The following is a 14,075-nucleotide window of genomic DNA, read 5'->3' as shown; positions in this document are numbered from 1 at the left end:
TGAAGCTTGGTATTACAATGTTCAGGTACCTAGTGACTTCCTTCAAGTGGCATCCAAAAGGGGTGTCTTCATCCGGTTGCATGAACTTTATCCTTGCATTCCCATCCTAAAGAGTAGAAAAGGGAGAGGAGTTAAAAATAAGAAGAGAGTAGTGATCTAGGGCTTTAGCTAAGTGATCATGTCCTACAGTCAGCATGTGCTTTGATACCATCTTTGTAGCGACCAGACCTCAAACAGTCTGATCTCTGTGCATAAGTGTCATCCCTGGATCGGTAATGCTGACACACCCAGTACTCGAAGGATTTATAACAGAGTAGCAATCACACACTTATTACATCGAATGTCTCAAAAGAGAACTTATTACAATAAATATGGCTTAAGGCCATCTAATACGATAACAGCGGAAGGCTTGGAAGATAAAGTGAGTCCATCAACTCCAACGGCATCACTGAGTGAAAGACCATGACCTAAGGCTCCTTACTCGTCGTCTGAAAAGTCTGCAACATGATACGTTGCAGCCCGAAAACGGGTCAGCACATGGTATATGTTGGTAATGTAACACAAGAGAGTAACGAACAGAATAATGCTATCACTACATGCATATATGGCTGGTGGAGGCTGTAAGGTTAAATGTTTTGCGAAAAGCCAATTTTTCCCTACTACAAAGGAATAAATTTTATTTAACTATCATGGTGGTTGTTAAACATTGAGAAGGTTCACCCAATGTTTGAGAAACGGATGACCGAGACACAATATTTCCAAGAGGTCCCCTTAACCGATAGATAGGCCGGTAGACCTACAATCCCCTACATCTGCTAGCCCATCATGGAAAGGTTTCCCACAACTTACTCAACTATGCCAGAGCCCATAATGGCATGTGACTGCACACGGAAGTTTCCAGTATGAAAAATCTTATGATCCCTTTGAGCCTGGATGGTGGTCCATAGAAGAATCACACGGTACCCCGGGATTTCCAAAAATACAGGCAATCATTGGGTTCCCCAGGTGCCTCACTCCACCCAGATGTGTATTAAAGTTGCCACCTTAAGTTAAACATTAATTTAACAATCTCACATCTGTCAAGAATACACTCAAACCCAATCCACGTCTATGAGCATAGCATAGCAATATAAGCAACGTAGAAGTAACTCCCGAGGTTTGAATATAACATGGCAATAGGTTCTACCTCATCAACTACTTCCCATCCCACATGTTAATCACATCCTAATCATGCAATATTTGAGGATTGGAACTAATGCATAAAAACTGGGTATGGAAGGAGTATGATCAATATGTTACTTGCCTTGCTGATGATCCACGAAACCTAGAGACTCGATGTAGCACGCTTCTCACTTCGGATACTCTATGGCAATCAAACAAGCATACAATAAGCAATCAAGCAAAAGCATGGGTAAAACTCAAATAGGAGATCTAACCAGAAAGTTCAACTTAAGAACTCCGGTTTGCAAAAAGAATCAAATCAAACGAAGCAACAAAACTCAAACGGCAAGGGAAACAAGCTTCGTTTACTAATATGGACTAAAGTAAAATTTTACATTAGCAAAAACTTGTTTAAGTTGGTTAAACATAAAGAGGGTTTCGAGAAGAAACTCTAGGCGCTTGAATCGCCTGATTCCGATAAACGAGCGAAAAGTTATACTAGAACGAAAATCGGATCAGAAATCGCGATAAAAAATAATCGCGGAAAATCCGAGAAAAAGAAAAACTGACGAACAGTCTAACGAACGAACGTTCACTGTCTGCGGCTAAACGGTGAAAACCGTTCGTAAAAACGAACGTACGGACGAACGTCCCCTAAATAAATAAGCTGAAAAAACCGATCTAAATAAATAAATAAAACCGCGGATCTAAAAAAAATAAACCGTACGGTTTTCTGAAGAAAACCGGCGGCGGCGGCGGCTACCTCCGGCAAGTCCGGCGAGGGCGGCGGGCGGCTCCGGCGAGGCGGCGCGGGATGCGGGTCGGCGGCGGGATGGCGCGGCGGCGTGTGGCGCGGGACGGCGGCGGCGCGGCTTAGGATTAGGGTTTGGGTGGCGGGGCTGGTGGGCTGTGGGGGTGCGGCTTATAAAGGGGGCCGGCTCGGAGAGTCCTGGCGGGAAACGGCCCTAAGTCGGTTTGACCTTTTTTTTAATAATTTCGACGCACATATAAAGAAATAAAATAAATATTAAACAGACTCTAGAAATTTTCCCCATCCTCTAAAAGTAAGCCGAACAAGGTGAACATTTATTTGGGCCTAAAATGCACTTTTGAAAAACGCATATTTTTCTAATTCAAATAAAATAGCGATAAAACTCAGCATAAAAATCTTATTTGATTTTAAAATTAAATCTCTGATACTTCTTTATTTTGAGGAAGTCATTTTATCCTCTCTCTCTTTTATTTTTAATAAAATAAATATTTCAAAGAAAAATAATTAAAGTCAAACGATTCTCTTTTCAAAATTCGAGAAAAATTCAAATATGAAAACAACGAAATCCTCAACTCTCTCCGTGGGTCCTTGAGTTGCGTAGAATTTCTAGGATCAACCAAAATGCAATAAAATATGATATGTAATGATGATCTAATGCGTAACATTCCAAATTGAAAATTTAAGATGTTACAAGGTCACCACGAGGCAGCCGGCTAGCACGGAGACCCGGCCGGCGTCCAGGAAGAGCCGCTGCAGGTGGTCCAGGCCGGCGTCGCCGCCCGTTACCTGCCGAGGTTAGTAAGCCATCCCCGGGTCGCCTATCTATATGCTTCTCGCTTGCAATTATTTTCTGGCTTCGAGAAACTGGTTCTCGCTTGCAATAAGGGGAGAAATTGCCGTATCCTAGTCTGTGCGTGTCTGTGTCAGCCCGCGCGTTGCCCACGCTTAAATAGGGACACGTGTGTGTGCTCGCCGTCAGGGGGCTGCACCTCAATGCACTGCATCGGTCGGTTGGATTTAAATTCAATTCGATACACCAGTCTCCTCTTCTTCCAGATTATGATAATAGTTCATCTATCTAGGTGCCTAGTTGCCATCATTTATTATTAGCCAGGTGGTTACCTATTGGCTTCTCTCCTTGATGACCCATAGGCGCACTCTCAAGTTATCAGGACATATCTATATAGTTATGTGTTGCTGATGTCTAACACTTTGACATTTCTGCCTATGCAAGCTGGAAGGAATTGAGATTTCTGGCATGAGCTATCCCTGACAGTTGAGCTACACTTACTTGAAACAGAGACAAAAGATTTGCCACATCTAATTAATAAAGAAGAAGGATGACAACAGTTTTTAAGGCGAGGTGGTCACTCCTCAACAAATGAGACAAAAGCCTACTCTCGCAGCATAATATAACCCACTTACTTGGCACCGGCGGTCACCCACAAACCCGCTTCCGCCCTAACATGTGCAAAGACGATGGAAGGTAGCGTAGACTTGTTGCGAAAAACCAGCACGCTCCTCTCGTTCCACAGTGCCCATGCCACAAACATCAGTGTGGTGGTAATAGCTTTCCTCACGTGCTGGAGTGAGCACCATGGCATTCCACCAAGCATGCACCAAAGGCAAAGCACCCCATTGGTCAAGGCGCAACTATGAGGCGTTGAGCCACTCCTTCACGGCCTCCCACACCTGCAAGGAGTATCTACACTTGAAGAGAAGGTGCGCCGCGGACTCCGCCTCCCTACGACACAGTTGACAAAGGCCACAGTTAGGGCAATACCTCTTCTGTAATCGATCCGCGGTCCAGATCCTATTCTTGATGACAAGCCAAGCAAAGAACTTGCACTTGGGTGGCGCCCAATTATCCCATACTGTGGGCTTCATGCGCGTGATGACAACGCCCTCAAATTGCGCAAGATAGGTGAAAGCAGCAGAGTATGAGCCATTTGACATTTAATACGATCGTGGGAAAAGGAAGTAGGTGAGAAAGCTTTTCTAATTAGGAGGGGGCAAGAAATTTCCTAAAATGGCCGGCCACCACAGAATGCTAACGGGCATTTGTTTACCCGCTAGACACGTCTTTTTTATGGGGTCCTTATGTGCATTGATTAAGAGCTTTGCAGTAGGTTAAGCCTGAAGTGGTTGATACCATAGTCACCCCGGTCAATGTGGGGTATGTGTCTCGTCTCATTTAGCACTGCTAAATCAGAGGGTGCTCGGATACGTTTTAGTCTTATGACTAAAAGTAGTAGGACTAAAACTTGCTAGCCTCACTCGTGCTTGGATCCAAATACTAAAGAGACTAAAATCAACTTAATGAGCATTTATTATCCTCCAAACCATCCAATCCAGAACTCGCCTGTGTTAAAGGAGAGGAGTTAAATGAGAAGAGAGAGGACTAATCCACATTTTAGTAGGGGTACCCCTAACTAAAAACTTTTAGTCTCAAGACTAGTTTTAGCCCCTCTTTAGTCAGGGGTACTTGGAACTTTAGCCTCTTAAAGAGACTATTTTTAGTCAGACTAAAATAAGTCCCTTGGATCCAAACACCCTCTCAATACTCTAATCGTTAAGCTTCGTTGCTTAATTGGTACTCCTAGCTCTAAACAACCGTTGAGCTTTTGTTGCTTAATTGGTACTCTAAACAACCGATACTGTTGTGATATCACTTCTTTCAAAAACTATATGATAGTGTCAAAAATGGAGTTACATTTTGGGACGAAGGGAGTAGCTCTAAACAATCGAGACTGTCATGATGTCCCTTGTTTCATCACGTGATGAATTGATTCTCTATGATAACAACAAACCGATGTCCCGCAAATGATTGCTTGGTGCAAACAATTCCGGTCTCGTCTGCAGACAGAGGAGGCTAAGGGCCCAAGTACAGATATGCACTTGTCAGCAGGGACTATTCTAGACTACATAGACGGCACAGCCGAAAGCGATTGCTTCTTAACTTGCTAAAGCAGGCGAGGGGACATGGACGTGAAACTGTGTTTGGGATCAAATGAAGTGGTGAAATTTCGCTACCAGCTAACATTTGGGACAAAAAAAGTTTCGGTTCTAGTAGTCTCTTTTCAACTTTGTCTTGAAACGGCTGGCCACAGGCGTCAATTTCTTGACTTCATGCACCTATCCAGAATATATTTCAGAATTTCTACAGATATCTGAAGGTCAACCTTTTCCTTCAACAGAAACATGTCTACAGTTTTAAGCAAGAACATCTTTTGAAATGCACAGGATATCAACAAGTGCACCTCAGTTCAGAAAGCAACAAAGGGTCAGTTGAGAACTGAGATGAGATTATGACACAGAAAGCAACAAGTACACCTCAGTTCAAAAAGCAACAAGTACACTTGTTTCTTTCACTGTATACTGCATGCATTCTGAATAGGGCTGGAAAAAAAGCTCGAAGCTCGTGAGCTAAACGAGTAGCTCGTGACTCGGCTCGAATCGACTCAGACTCGAAGAATAACGAGTCGAGCCAAGCTTTAGTTTAAGATCATTTATAGACCAAGTTAAACGAGCCAATCTCACGAGTACTCATGTAACTCGTTAGGCTCGGTACAAAAGATCAGCCACTCCCAATACAAAAAAGATAAGCCACTCAGCACCCTACGTTCCAGGCCCACAACACAAGGCCCAGTTGTTGAAGGCCCAGCCGCCTAGGAGATTCATGCGTTACAAGAAAATTAACATTGTTTAGTGATATATATGTTTAATATATACATAATCATTTTTATCATTTTGAGGGTTTTGTGTTCATATCTTTAACGAGCTTAACAAGCTAAACGAGCCAGCTCGCGAGTTATACGAGTCAAGCCAATCTTGGGTTTAAGCTTGTTATAGTAACGAGTTGAGTCGAGCTAGCTCGTTAACGAAACGAGCTCTAGTGCGTCGAGCCAGCTAGTCGAGCTGAGCTGGCTCAACTTGGCTCGAATTCCAGCCCTATCTGCAGTTCAGAATTTACAAATAATAACCGCAGAGCGACAATGAAACATGGAACTGAAAGACAATAAATAATGTAACCATTAAGATATATTTCCAGTTTAAATTAAGCGAATTTGTGCAACAGGTTGACTGAAGTGAAGAAGATACGTTATACGGATGCAGTATGACGACAATCAACTTAGCAGAAGACTAAAACAGAGACTGACACAACCATAAGGCACAATGGATCAATAATAATCATAGGATTCAACATGAGACCATGGGCCAGACGAGGAATAATCTGATGCAGCAATAAACAAGAATCTGCAACAGTGGTACCAGCACTATATCGGTCAAAATCTATTCACAGCTATAGATAACCATCGCAGGACAGCACCGCAACTCGTCCTCAAATAATAGCTCGGTTACTTTTTAAATCTACCGGCGTAGAGACCAAATCATAGAACACGACCTACATGGATCTATGTAAATCGCCCTGTCAAATTATTATACGAGCGCATCACCAAATCAAGAATCGGACATATATCTAGATCAACCCCACAACATGAACAAATAGCTTGGGGGAACAGGGAATCGGCCGCATGCGCATACCTTTACGGAGGGAAAGGGTCGCGAGAGCTAATATCGATCTCTGTGTTGCGGTGGAGGATTTTCGCGATCGGAATCAGCCGGCGAGTGGATGGGGGAGAGGGCGTCGATGGTGTGAGGAATTTATCGGTGGGGTCGTGGGGAAGGAGACCGGCTCGGCTGCCGTGCAGGTAGGACCGTAGGACAGTCGGTTGCGGAGTCCGTCCCCACCACGCAGTCTCTCGAAGCGTCTTTTTTAGGGTAACTAGGGATTTAAGTTCAAATCAAGAGGGATACAAGCAACATCCAGTAAAACCCCTAGCCACATACGGGAGCCCACTGTAAAAGACGCATCTCCTTTAGCTAATAAGTGGGCTTCAAAATTATTATCTCTATGCTCAAAGCAAAAAACTTTATGAATGGGGGGCCGATGTACCAACCCAAGAGGTTGCTTGTGTTGCGGGCGACGTGCCTGCTCACCGCTAAGTTATAAAGCTATGATTTACCCTAAAAAAGCAAAAAACAACCTTAGATTTTTTTTGAATGAAAGGGGGTTGCCCCCCCCCCCCCCGCCCCATTTTATTGAAGCAGAACACAACCAGTTCGCAGACTACAAAGTTTAAGCATCGATGACCATACAGAGCATCTAGCTCAAAAGATAAAGGCTACAGCCAACAGACTAAACCATTACCAGGACGCAAACTTGTCCATAATGAAAGACCCAGAGAACCAACAAGAAAACAGAAAAACAAGGAAGAGCGGGGTAATCTTCAGTGCTTCGTCCTCTCCAGTGTCCTGAATGCTCAGTTGGTCTCCCCCAGCCTCATTTCCAAGCGATCCGGAGGACTTCCCCACGCCGCTTGTCCAGCAGTAGGATGCATCGTTGCAGCAGAGTTGCTTGCCATCGTCGCAGAGAACTTTTCACTGGTGCAAATAACAGCTTAGTTTTTGCAAGAATGCATTTCACACTTTTCCATTTGCGCCCCTAAAAACAAAATTCGTTTCTCAGTCTCCACAAGCTCCACAAGGTAGCAGTTGTTGTCAGATTCAAAACAGCGTTTTCTTTATGCATATGCCAGAAGGCCATAACTTTTTCAAAACAAGATATGCTATCAATATTAAAAATTTCTGCAACAAAGTTCCAAATTTGCTGGGCCACCACACAGTCAAACATCAGATGTTGAACAGTTTCAGGTTTAGAGCAAAATAGACAGGAAGGATCTTCCACCTCCCTTCTCTTTGCAAGATTATCTCTAGTAAGTATTTTGTTGTGAATACAGAGCCATAGGAAGATATGAATGTTCCGTGGACATAGGATTTTCCACATTTTTGTACTAACACTAGGAGCTACCCCACCAAAATTGATCTGTTTGTAAAAAGATTTAACTGAGAAAGACCCACTAGGTTCTAGCCCCCAAATGGGGGTGTCCACTTCATCTGATGGAGGGCACTGTTTGATCAAACAGACAAGTTGATCCCAACGATTCATCCCACGCATGTCAACACATCTCCTAAATGTTAATTTCAGATCATTCACATCCCAGACTTGGGCTATAGTACTATCAACCTGGTTGCAAATACAAAACAAGTCCCAGAACTGCACTTTAAGGGAACAATCCCCCACCCACACATCATGCCAAAAACTAATGAGTTTTCCATCACCTAGCTTCCATCTATAAAATGTCTTTGCAGCTGCCATTGCCCAAGTGATGCTCTTCCAAAAGGTAGATCCCCCTTCACTTTTAGCCCAGAGGAGGTTTGGAGAATTAACTCTATATTTATAAAGGAGAAGTTTAGACCAATCAGAGTCAGGGTTATTAAAAAATCTTTTACCCCAAGAAGCTAATAGTGCCATATTATATTCCTTAATATTGGGTACCCCCAAACCTCCAAACTCTTTCCTCCTAGTAATTAAGCCCCAATTATCCAGGTGGTATTTGTGCTGATCACCCACATTTCCCCAAAAGAAGTGAGCCATTTGTGAGTTAATAGCATTGATTCCCCACTTAGGAAATTTGATCACAGACATCAAGTAAGCAGGAATGCTAATAATACAAGCACACAACAAGATAATTTTTCCTTTATAAGTAAGATATCTCCCCAGCCAGCCAGAAACCCCTTTAATGATTCTATCAATGATAGGTTGGAGATCCTCTCTTTTCAATTTATCATAGTGCAGAGGCACTCCCAAATACTTAATAGGAAAAGATCCTTTTTTACAACAGAAAATTTGAGCAAATTCACTAGCAACTGTATCACCAACATTTATACTCATGAGGTCACTTTTGTGGAAGTTGATTTTCATGTCAGATAAGTTTTCAAAACTTGACAAAAGCCATTTAAAATTCCTTGCTTTCTGAGTAGATTTTTCCAAGAAGAGTATGGTGTCGTCTGCATATTGCAGACTAACCACACCTCCAGGGATCACATGGGGTAGAAGCCCAGAAATTAGATTATGAGAAGTAGCTTTCTTGAGCATCTTTCTAAAAACATCAGCAACAAGGTTAAACAGCAGGGGAGAGTGTGGGTCCCCCTGTTTGAGACCTTTCCCACCTACAAAGTAGGGGCAAGTGGTGTCACTAATCCTCACACTAATAGTGCTATTAACAAGCGTGCTCTTAATCCAATCAACCCATTTAGGGCCGAACCCTCTTGAGTGAAGCATATCAAACAAGAATTCCCAGCTAACCCTATCATATGCCTTCTCGTAATCTAATTTGTAGAACCAGACCTTGAGAGCTTGATTTTTTAATCCCATGAATCACTTCATGGTCCATAACCACGCTCTCTAATATATACCTCCCTTTAATGAAAGCAGTTTGGTTAGATGAGATCAACCTACGTCCCACAGGGGAGACCCTATTTGTCATGGCTTTGGAGAAGTTTTTATCCCACAATTACTCAAACTAATAGGACGGAATTTCTTCATCTCTCTGGCATCTGCCTCTTTAGGGATGAGAACAATCAGAGTAAAATTTAAATGCAGTAAGTCCAGCTTCCCCTCTTCAAAGTCTCTAACTAGGGCCATGAAATCTGTTTTAGTAACTTCCCAAAAAGTTTGGTAGAACAAGAAGGATAACTCATCAGGGCTAGGGGCACCATGGGCATAAGAGCCAAAGATTGCCTCCTTAATTTCCTCCTTAGAAAAGCTTTTTTTGTAAGTGGTCATTTTCTTCCTGAGTAACTAATTCATCTTCCTCCCAAAAGGAAGGGCCAAGACAGATATTATGTTTGTTCTCAAAACAGAACAAATTTTATAATAAGAGGTAGCCACCCCCAGCATTTCCTGAGTAGTATAAACTGGGCCATTATCCCCAACCAGCTCGGATAAATGGTTTTTTCTATGCCTGTGGTTGGCCATTGCATGAAAATATGCATTATTCTTATCCCCGTCAATAATTCGACGGTCTCTGGAGCGCTGCCATAAGGCAGTTTCCTCCTTGCTCCATATCAGAGCAAGTTCTTTCCTAATTTCTTCCATCCTAATTTTGTCTCCATCATCAATCTGGTTCCTCTCAGAGAATACGTCAAGAATATCGAATTCGAGCAAAAGTTCTGTCTTCTTTTTCTTAGTACCCGCCTCAATGTTAATACTCCAGCCCCTAGATTTCCTCCTAAAAAGTTTACTTTTATTCATCCAAATATCCATAACTGTTACCAGGGACCGAGGTGTTCCACGTATCAATCACCATTTTTTAAAATCAGGGTGGTCAAGCCACCATTTTTCAAAGCAAAAAATCCTCGGGGAGGTAACCCTCCGAGCCCCTGTGTCCAAAAGTAATGGTGTATGATCACTCCCCACCCGAGGGAGCGCAGTAACCACTGATAAAGGGAAGTGGGCATCCCAGTTCAGAGAAACAAAAATCCTATCTATAGTTGCAAAAATGGGATTATCTTGATTATTACTCCAAGTAAATTTCCTATTAGCAACATTAATTTCCATAAGACACCATTTATTAATCCAGTCATTGAAGAGGTACGTAAACTGGTTGTTAATAATACCATTGTTCTTGTCAGTCGTGGACCTAACAAGATTAAAATCCCCCCCCCCCCCAAGTAAAACTGGATAATTGAGCCCATCCATGACATCATGTAGTTCAACAAAGAATTCAAGCTTGATCTCATTATAAGAAGTACCATATACAGCAACAAGATGCCAAACAAAACCATCTGATTTATTTTTCAGATTTGCAACAAAGCAAAACTTCTTATTGACAAACCCAACCACTTCGAACAAATCACTTTTGAGACCCATAAGGATCCCACCAGCTGTGTTGATAGCAGGGAGATAATGCCAGTCAAATGCTATTCTACCATAAATACTATTGAGGATATGAGCATCAATGATCTCTTTCTTGGTCTCAGAGAAACACAGGAAATCTACTTGATTACTACAAATAAAATCCCCCAGGCACTGAATTTTACCAGGTTGACTTAAACCACGAATGTTCCAGAAAGCTCCTATCATTTAAATTTAAAAGGATGGGATAAGCCACAAGGCTTTTTCTTGGTGTTCAAGGCAGGACATTCCACAACTGAGCCAACAATGCCAACTGGTCCAGTATCTGGTGTATCCTTTTGTCTAGAAACAGAGTTACAGTCATTCACTTCTACCAAATCTAAGTTATCAAGGAGAACAATCTCGTGATTTTCATCATCAAATTGCAAGCATCTAAGTTTCTCATTGTTAATAAGGTCAAGAATAATATTCTTTTGCTCTTTCTCATTGTTACCAATGCATAAATCAACTTTAGAAGCATGAGAAGCAAGTTCATTAGGATCAAGGGTGGCAAATGATTTACCTTTGAATGTGGCTGGTATTTCCAAATTCTTCTTCATCATGTATGCAGCTGCCTTGTCCATGATCTTAATATTTCCATGAGTTCTGGTCTTTGGTTTGTCAGCAAGCACTGGGCCCCAGGTAGGTGAGTTTTTGATGTTGATTTTTTCTTGACCACAGTGTCTGCCCTTTCCAGAGAATCAAGTAGTGATCTTTTGACTGAATTCATTGCCAGAATCAGATCTTCTGGTAAACATTCCATTTCCATATTAATGTTATCTTCCTCCACATCAGATTCTTCCATCTCAAACTTGCTAAGTTGTTCGGAACAGTAGTCCAAATGGACTGACAGAGCATTAGTTTTTTCACCTCGAGCTTGGTTCAATTTCATCTCCATTAACTTTAACTGGTGTCAAGGTTTTAGAGTCACCAGAGATCATTGCTTGCATTGCATTAATTGCGTTAGCTGGATGGAATTCCATTGCAGAAGAAGTCACATGAGATATGGATTTGTTCGAGCTAGTTGGGTTATCAGTCTTGGTAGGAAAATTGGCCTTATCCAGTTCATCAATGGCCTCATCATCATCTTCTTCCATGTCCTCTTTATCCTCAGCATCCTTACTATTATTCTCATCATTTCCTGCAAGATTGTCCAGATCTGGATCATCATCACCTCCATCATTGTCCTCATCAATCTGTTCAAATCCTTCTACTGTAAAAAACAGGAGGTAAAGTTTCTTTTTCATCTCCGCCAATCTCTCAAAAGGGATTTTCCTTGGATCTCTGCAGGCAACTTTAACTCGATTTTCTTCATAAAAGCTCTTGAAAATACCATTCCAGTCCACATCCACAAGGATAACAAAGCAAGCAGTAATCTGGGCAAATACTTTCCATGTACACCACTTAGGTGGGATACCATCAATCTGCACCCAGGCTTCAGTAAGTGCCCCAAACTCATCTAGCATACCTTCCCATTCACAGATCTTAACAGATACTCCAGCAATAGGCAACTCAAAAGGAGGGAATTCAATAAGGTATCCACATACTTCCAAGGTGGGAACCTTAAGAGGAATTTCTTGTTTTCCAGCTCTTTGATTTGCCATGGCCATTCTTTGTTCTTACAGAAGATTCCATTCAGTTGTGTTAGTAGCTCAGAGGTAGAAACCTCTCCTTTGACCACCTTAAGAACATCACAGTTTTTGTAATTTAACCAACTAGACTCGGCTGCCAGAGGAACTTCAATGTGATAAAATCCTAGTCCAGAAGCAGCACTACCAAAATAAGTGGCAACAGGCTATGGTTTTACCCAAGCAGCACAGTTGTTAACATTATGGTTCCCAGAGCAAATAAAACACTTTTTTGGCTCCACACAGTTCCCCACATAGTGTCCAGGCCAACTGCAATTGAAATAGATCATCTCTTTGTATTTAGGATCAAGAGGTTGTACCATTGGGGGAGGTGGGGGAGGTGGTGGGGCAGCGGCAACCGCAGGGACAACTTGGGCTTGGGTCCCCTGATTTGGCTTGATCACCCCCTGCTGACCTGGTTTCCCAGCGGCGCCCACAGAAGCGGTCCCCTCCTGAGTATGGGTTTCTTCCCCGGTGGTGGGCGGCGATTTCTCTGCGGCATCTGACCACGATTCTCCATCCCACTCTTAACAGCTGAAAGTGCAACTATCCCTAGGTGGTTTTGGTAATTCCTAACAACATATAGCTCATTGAGCTAATGCTATTTCAAGATTAATATCTCAGGAAAGCTCAATGATTGGCATGGCATGGATGAGAAAAGTGGACCCCTCAAAATGTTAAGGACAAAGGATTAGCTCAAGCTCAAAGCTCAAGAGACTATATTTTCTATTTTAGTGATCCAAGATCACATTGAGTCTATAAGAAAAGCCAATACTATCAAGGAGGGATGAGGTGTTTCTTAATGATGCTCTTGCTCAAAATGCTTAGTAATATACTCCAAAACCCTCAACTACTTTCTCACATGCACATATGACCTAAATCAAAAGTCAAACTCAGCCCCACCGATTCTTTCTATCAGGCGCCACCGAGTTTCAAATGTCATAGCCACTGCCACAAACCCTAGGCAAATCAGTCTCACCGATAGGGATCTCGGTCTCATCGAGATGGGATTGTAATCTCTATATTTCCCTTGTAATGTTTCGGTCCCACCGAGATGAGCGATCGGTCCCACCGAGATTGCAATGTAAACTCTTTGTTTTCCCTTCGTAACATTTTGGTCTCACCGGAATGAGCGATCGGTCCCACCGAGTTTACCTGACCAACTCTTTGGTTAGCTTATTACCAAAATCGATCTCACCGAGTTTGTGTAATTGGTCTCACCTAGATTATGTTATGCCCTAACCCTAATCATATCGGTCCTACCGAGTTGCATGTCGGTCCCATCGAAAAACCCTAACGGTCACTAGCTTTGCTGAATCGGTCCGACCGAGTTTAACAATTCGGTCCTACCAAGATTGGCAAGTTGTGTAACGGTTAGATTTTGTGTGGAGGCTATATATACCCCTCCACCACCTCTTCATTCATGGAGAGAGCCATCAGAACAAACCTATACTTCCAACTTACTTTTTCTGAGAGAGAGAACCACCTACACTTGTGTTGAGGCCAAGATATTCCATTCTTAACATATGAATCTTGATCTCTAGCCTTTCCCAAGTTGCTTTCCACTCAAATATTCTTTCCACCAAATCCATATCCCGTGAGAGAGAGTTGAGTGTTGGGGAGACTATCATTTGAAGCACAAGAGCAAGGAGTTCATCATCAACACACCATTTGTTACTTCTTGGAGAGTGGTGTCTCCTAGATTGGCTAGGTG

The sequence above is a fragment of the Triticum dicoccoides genome, chromosome 7A (assembly GCF_002162155.2).
Source record: "Triticum dicoccoides isolate Atlit2015 ecotype Zavitan chromosome 7A, WEW_v2.0, whole genome shotgun sequence".
Lineage (NCBI taxonomy): Eukaryota > Viridiplantae > Streptophyta > Magnoliopsida > Poales > Poaceae > Triticum > Triticum dicoccoides.
The sequence above is the reverse complement of the archived record's forward strand: the minus strand, read 5'-3'. Positions refer to the sequence as shown.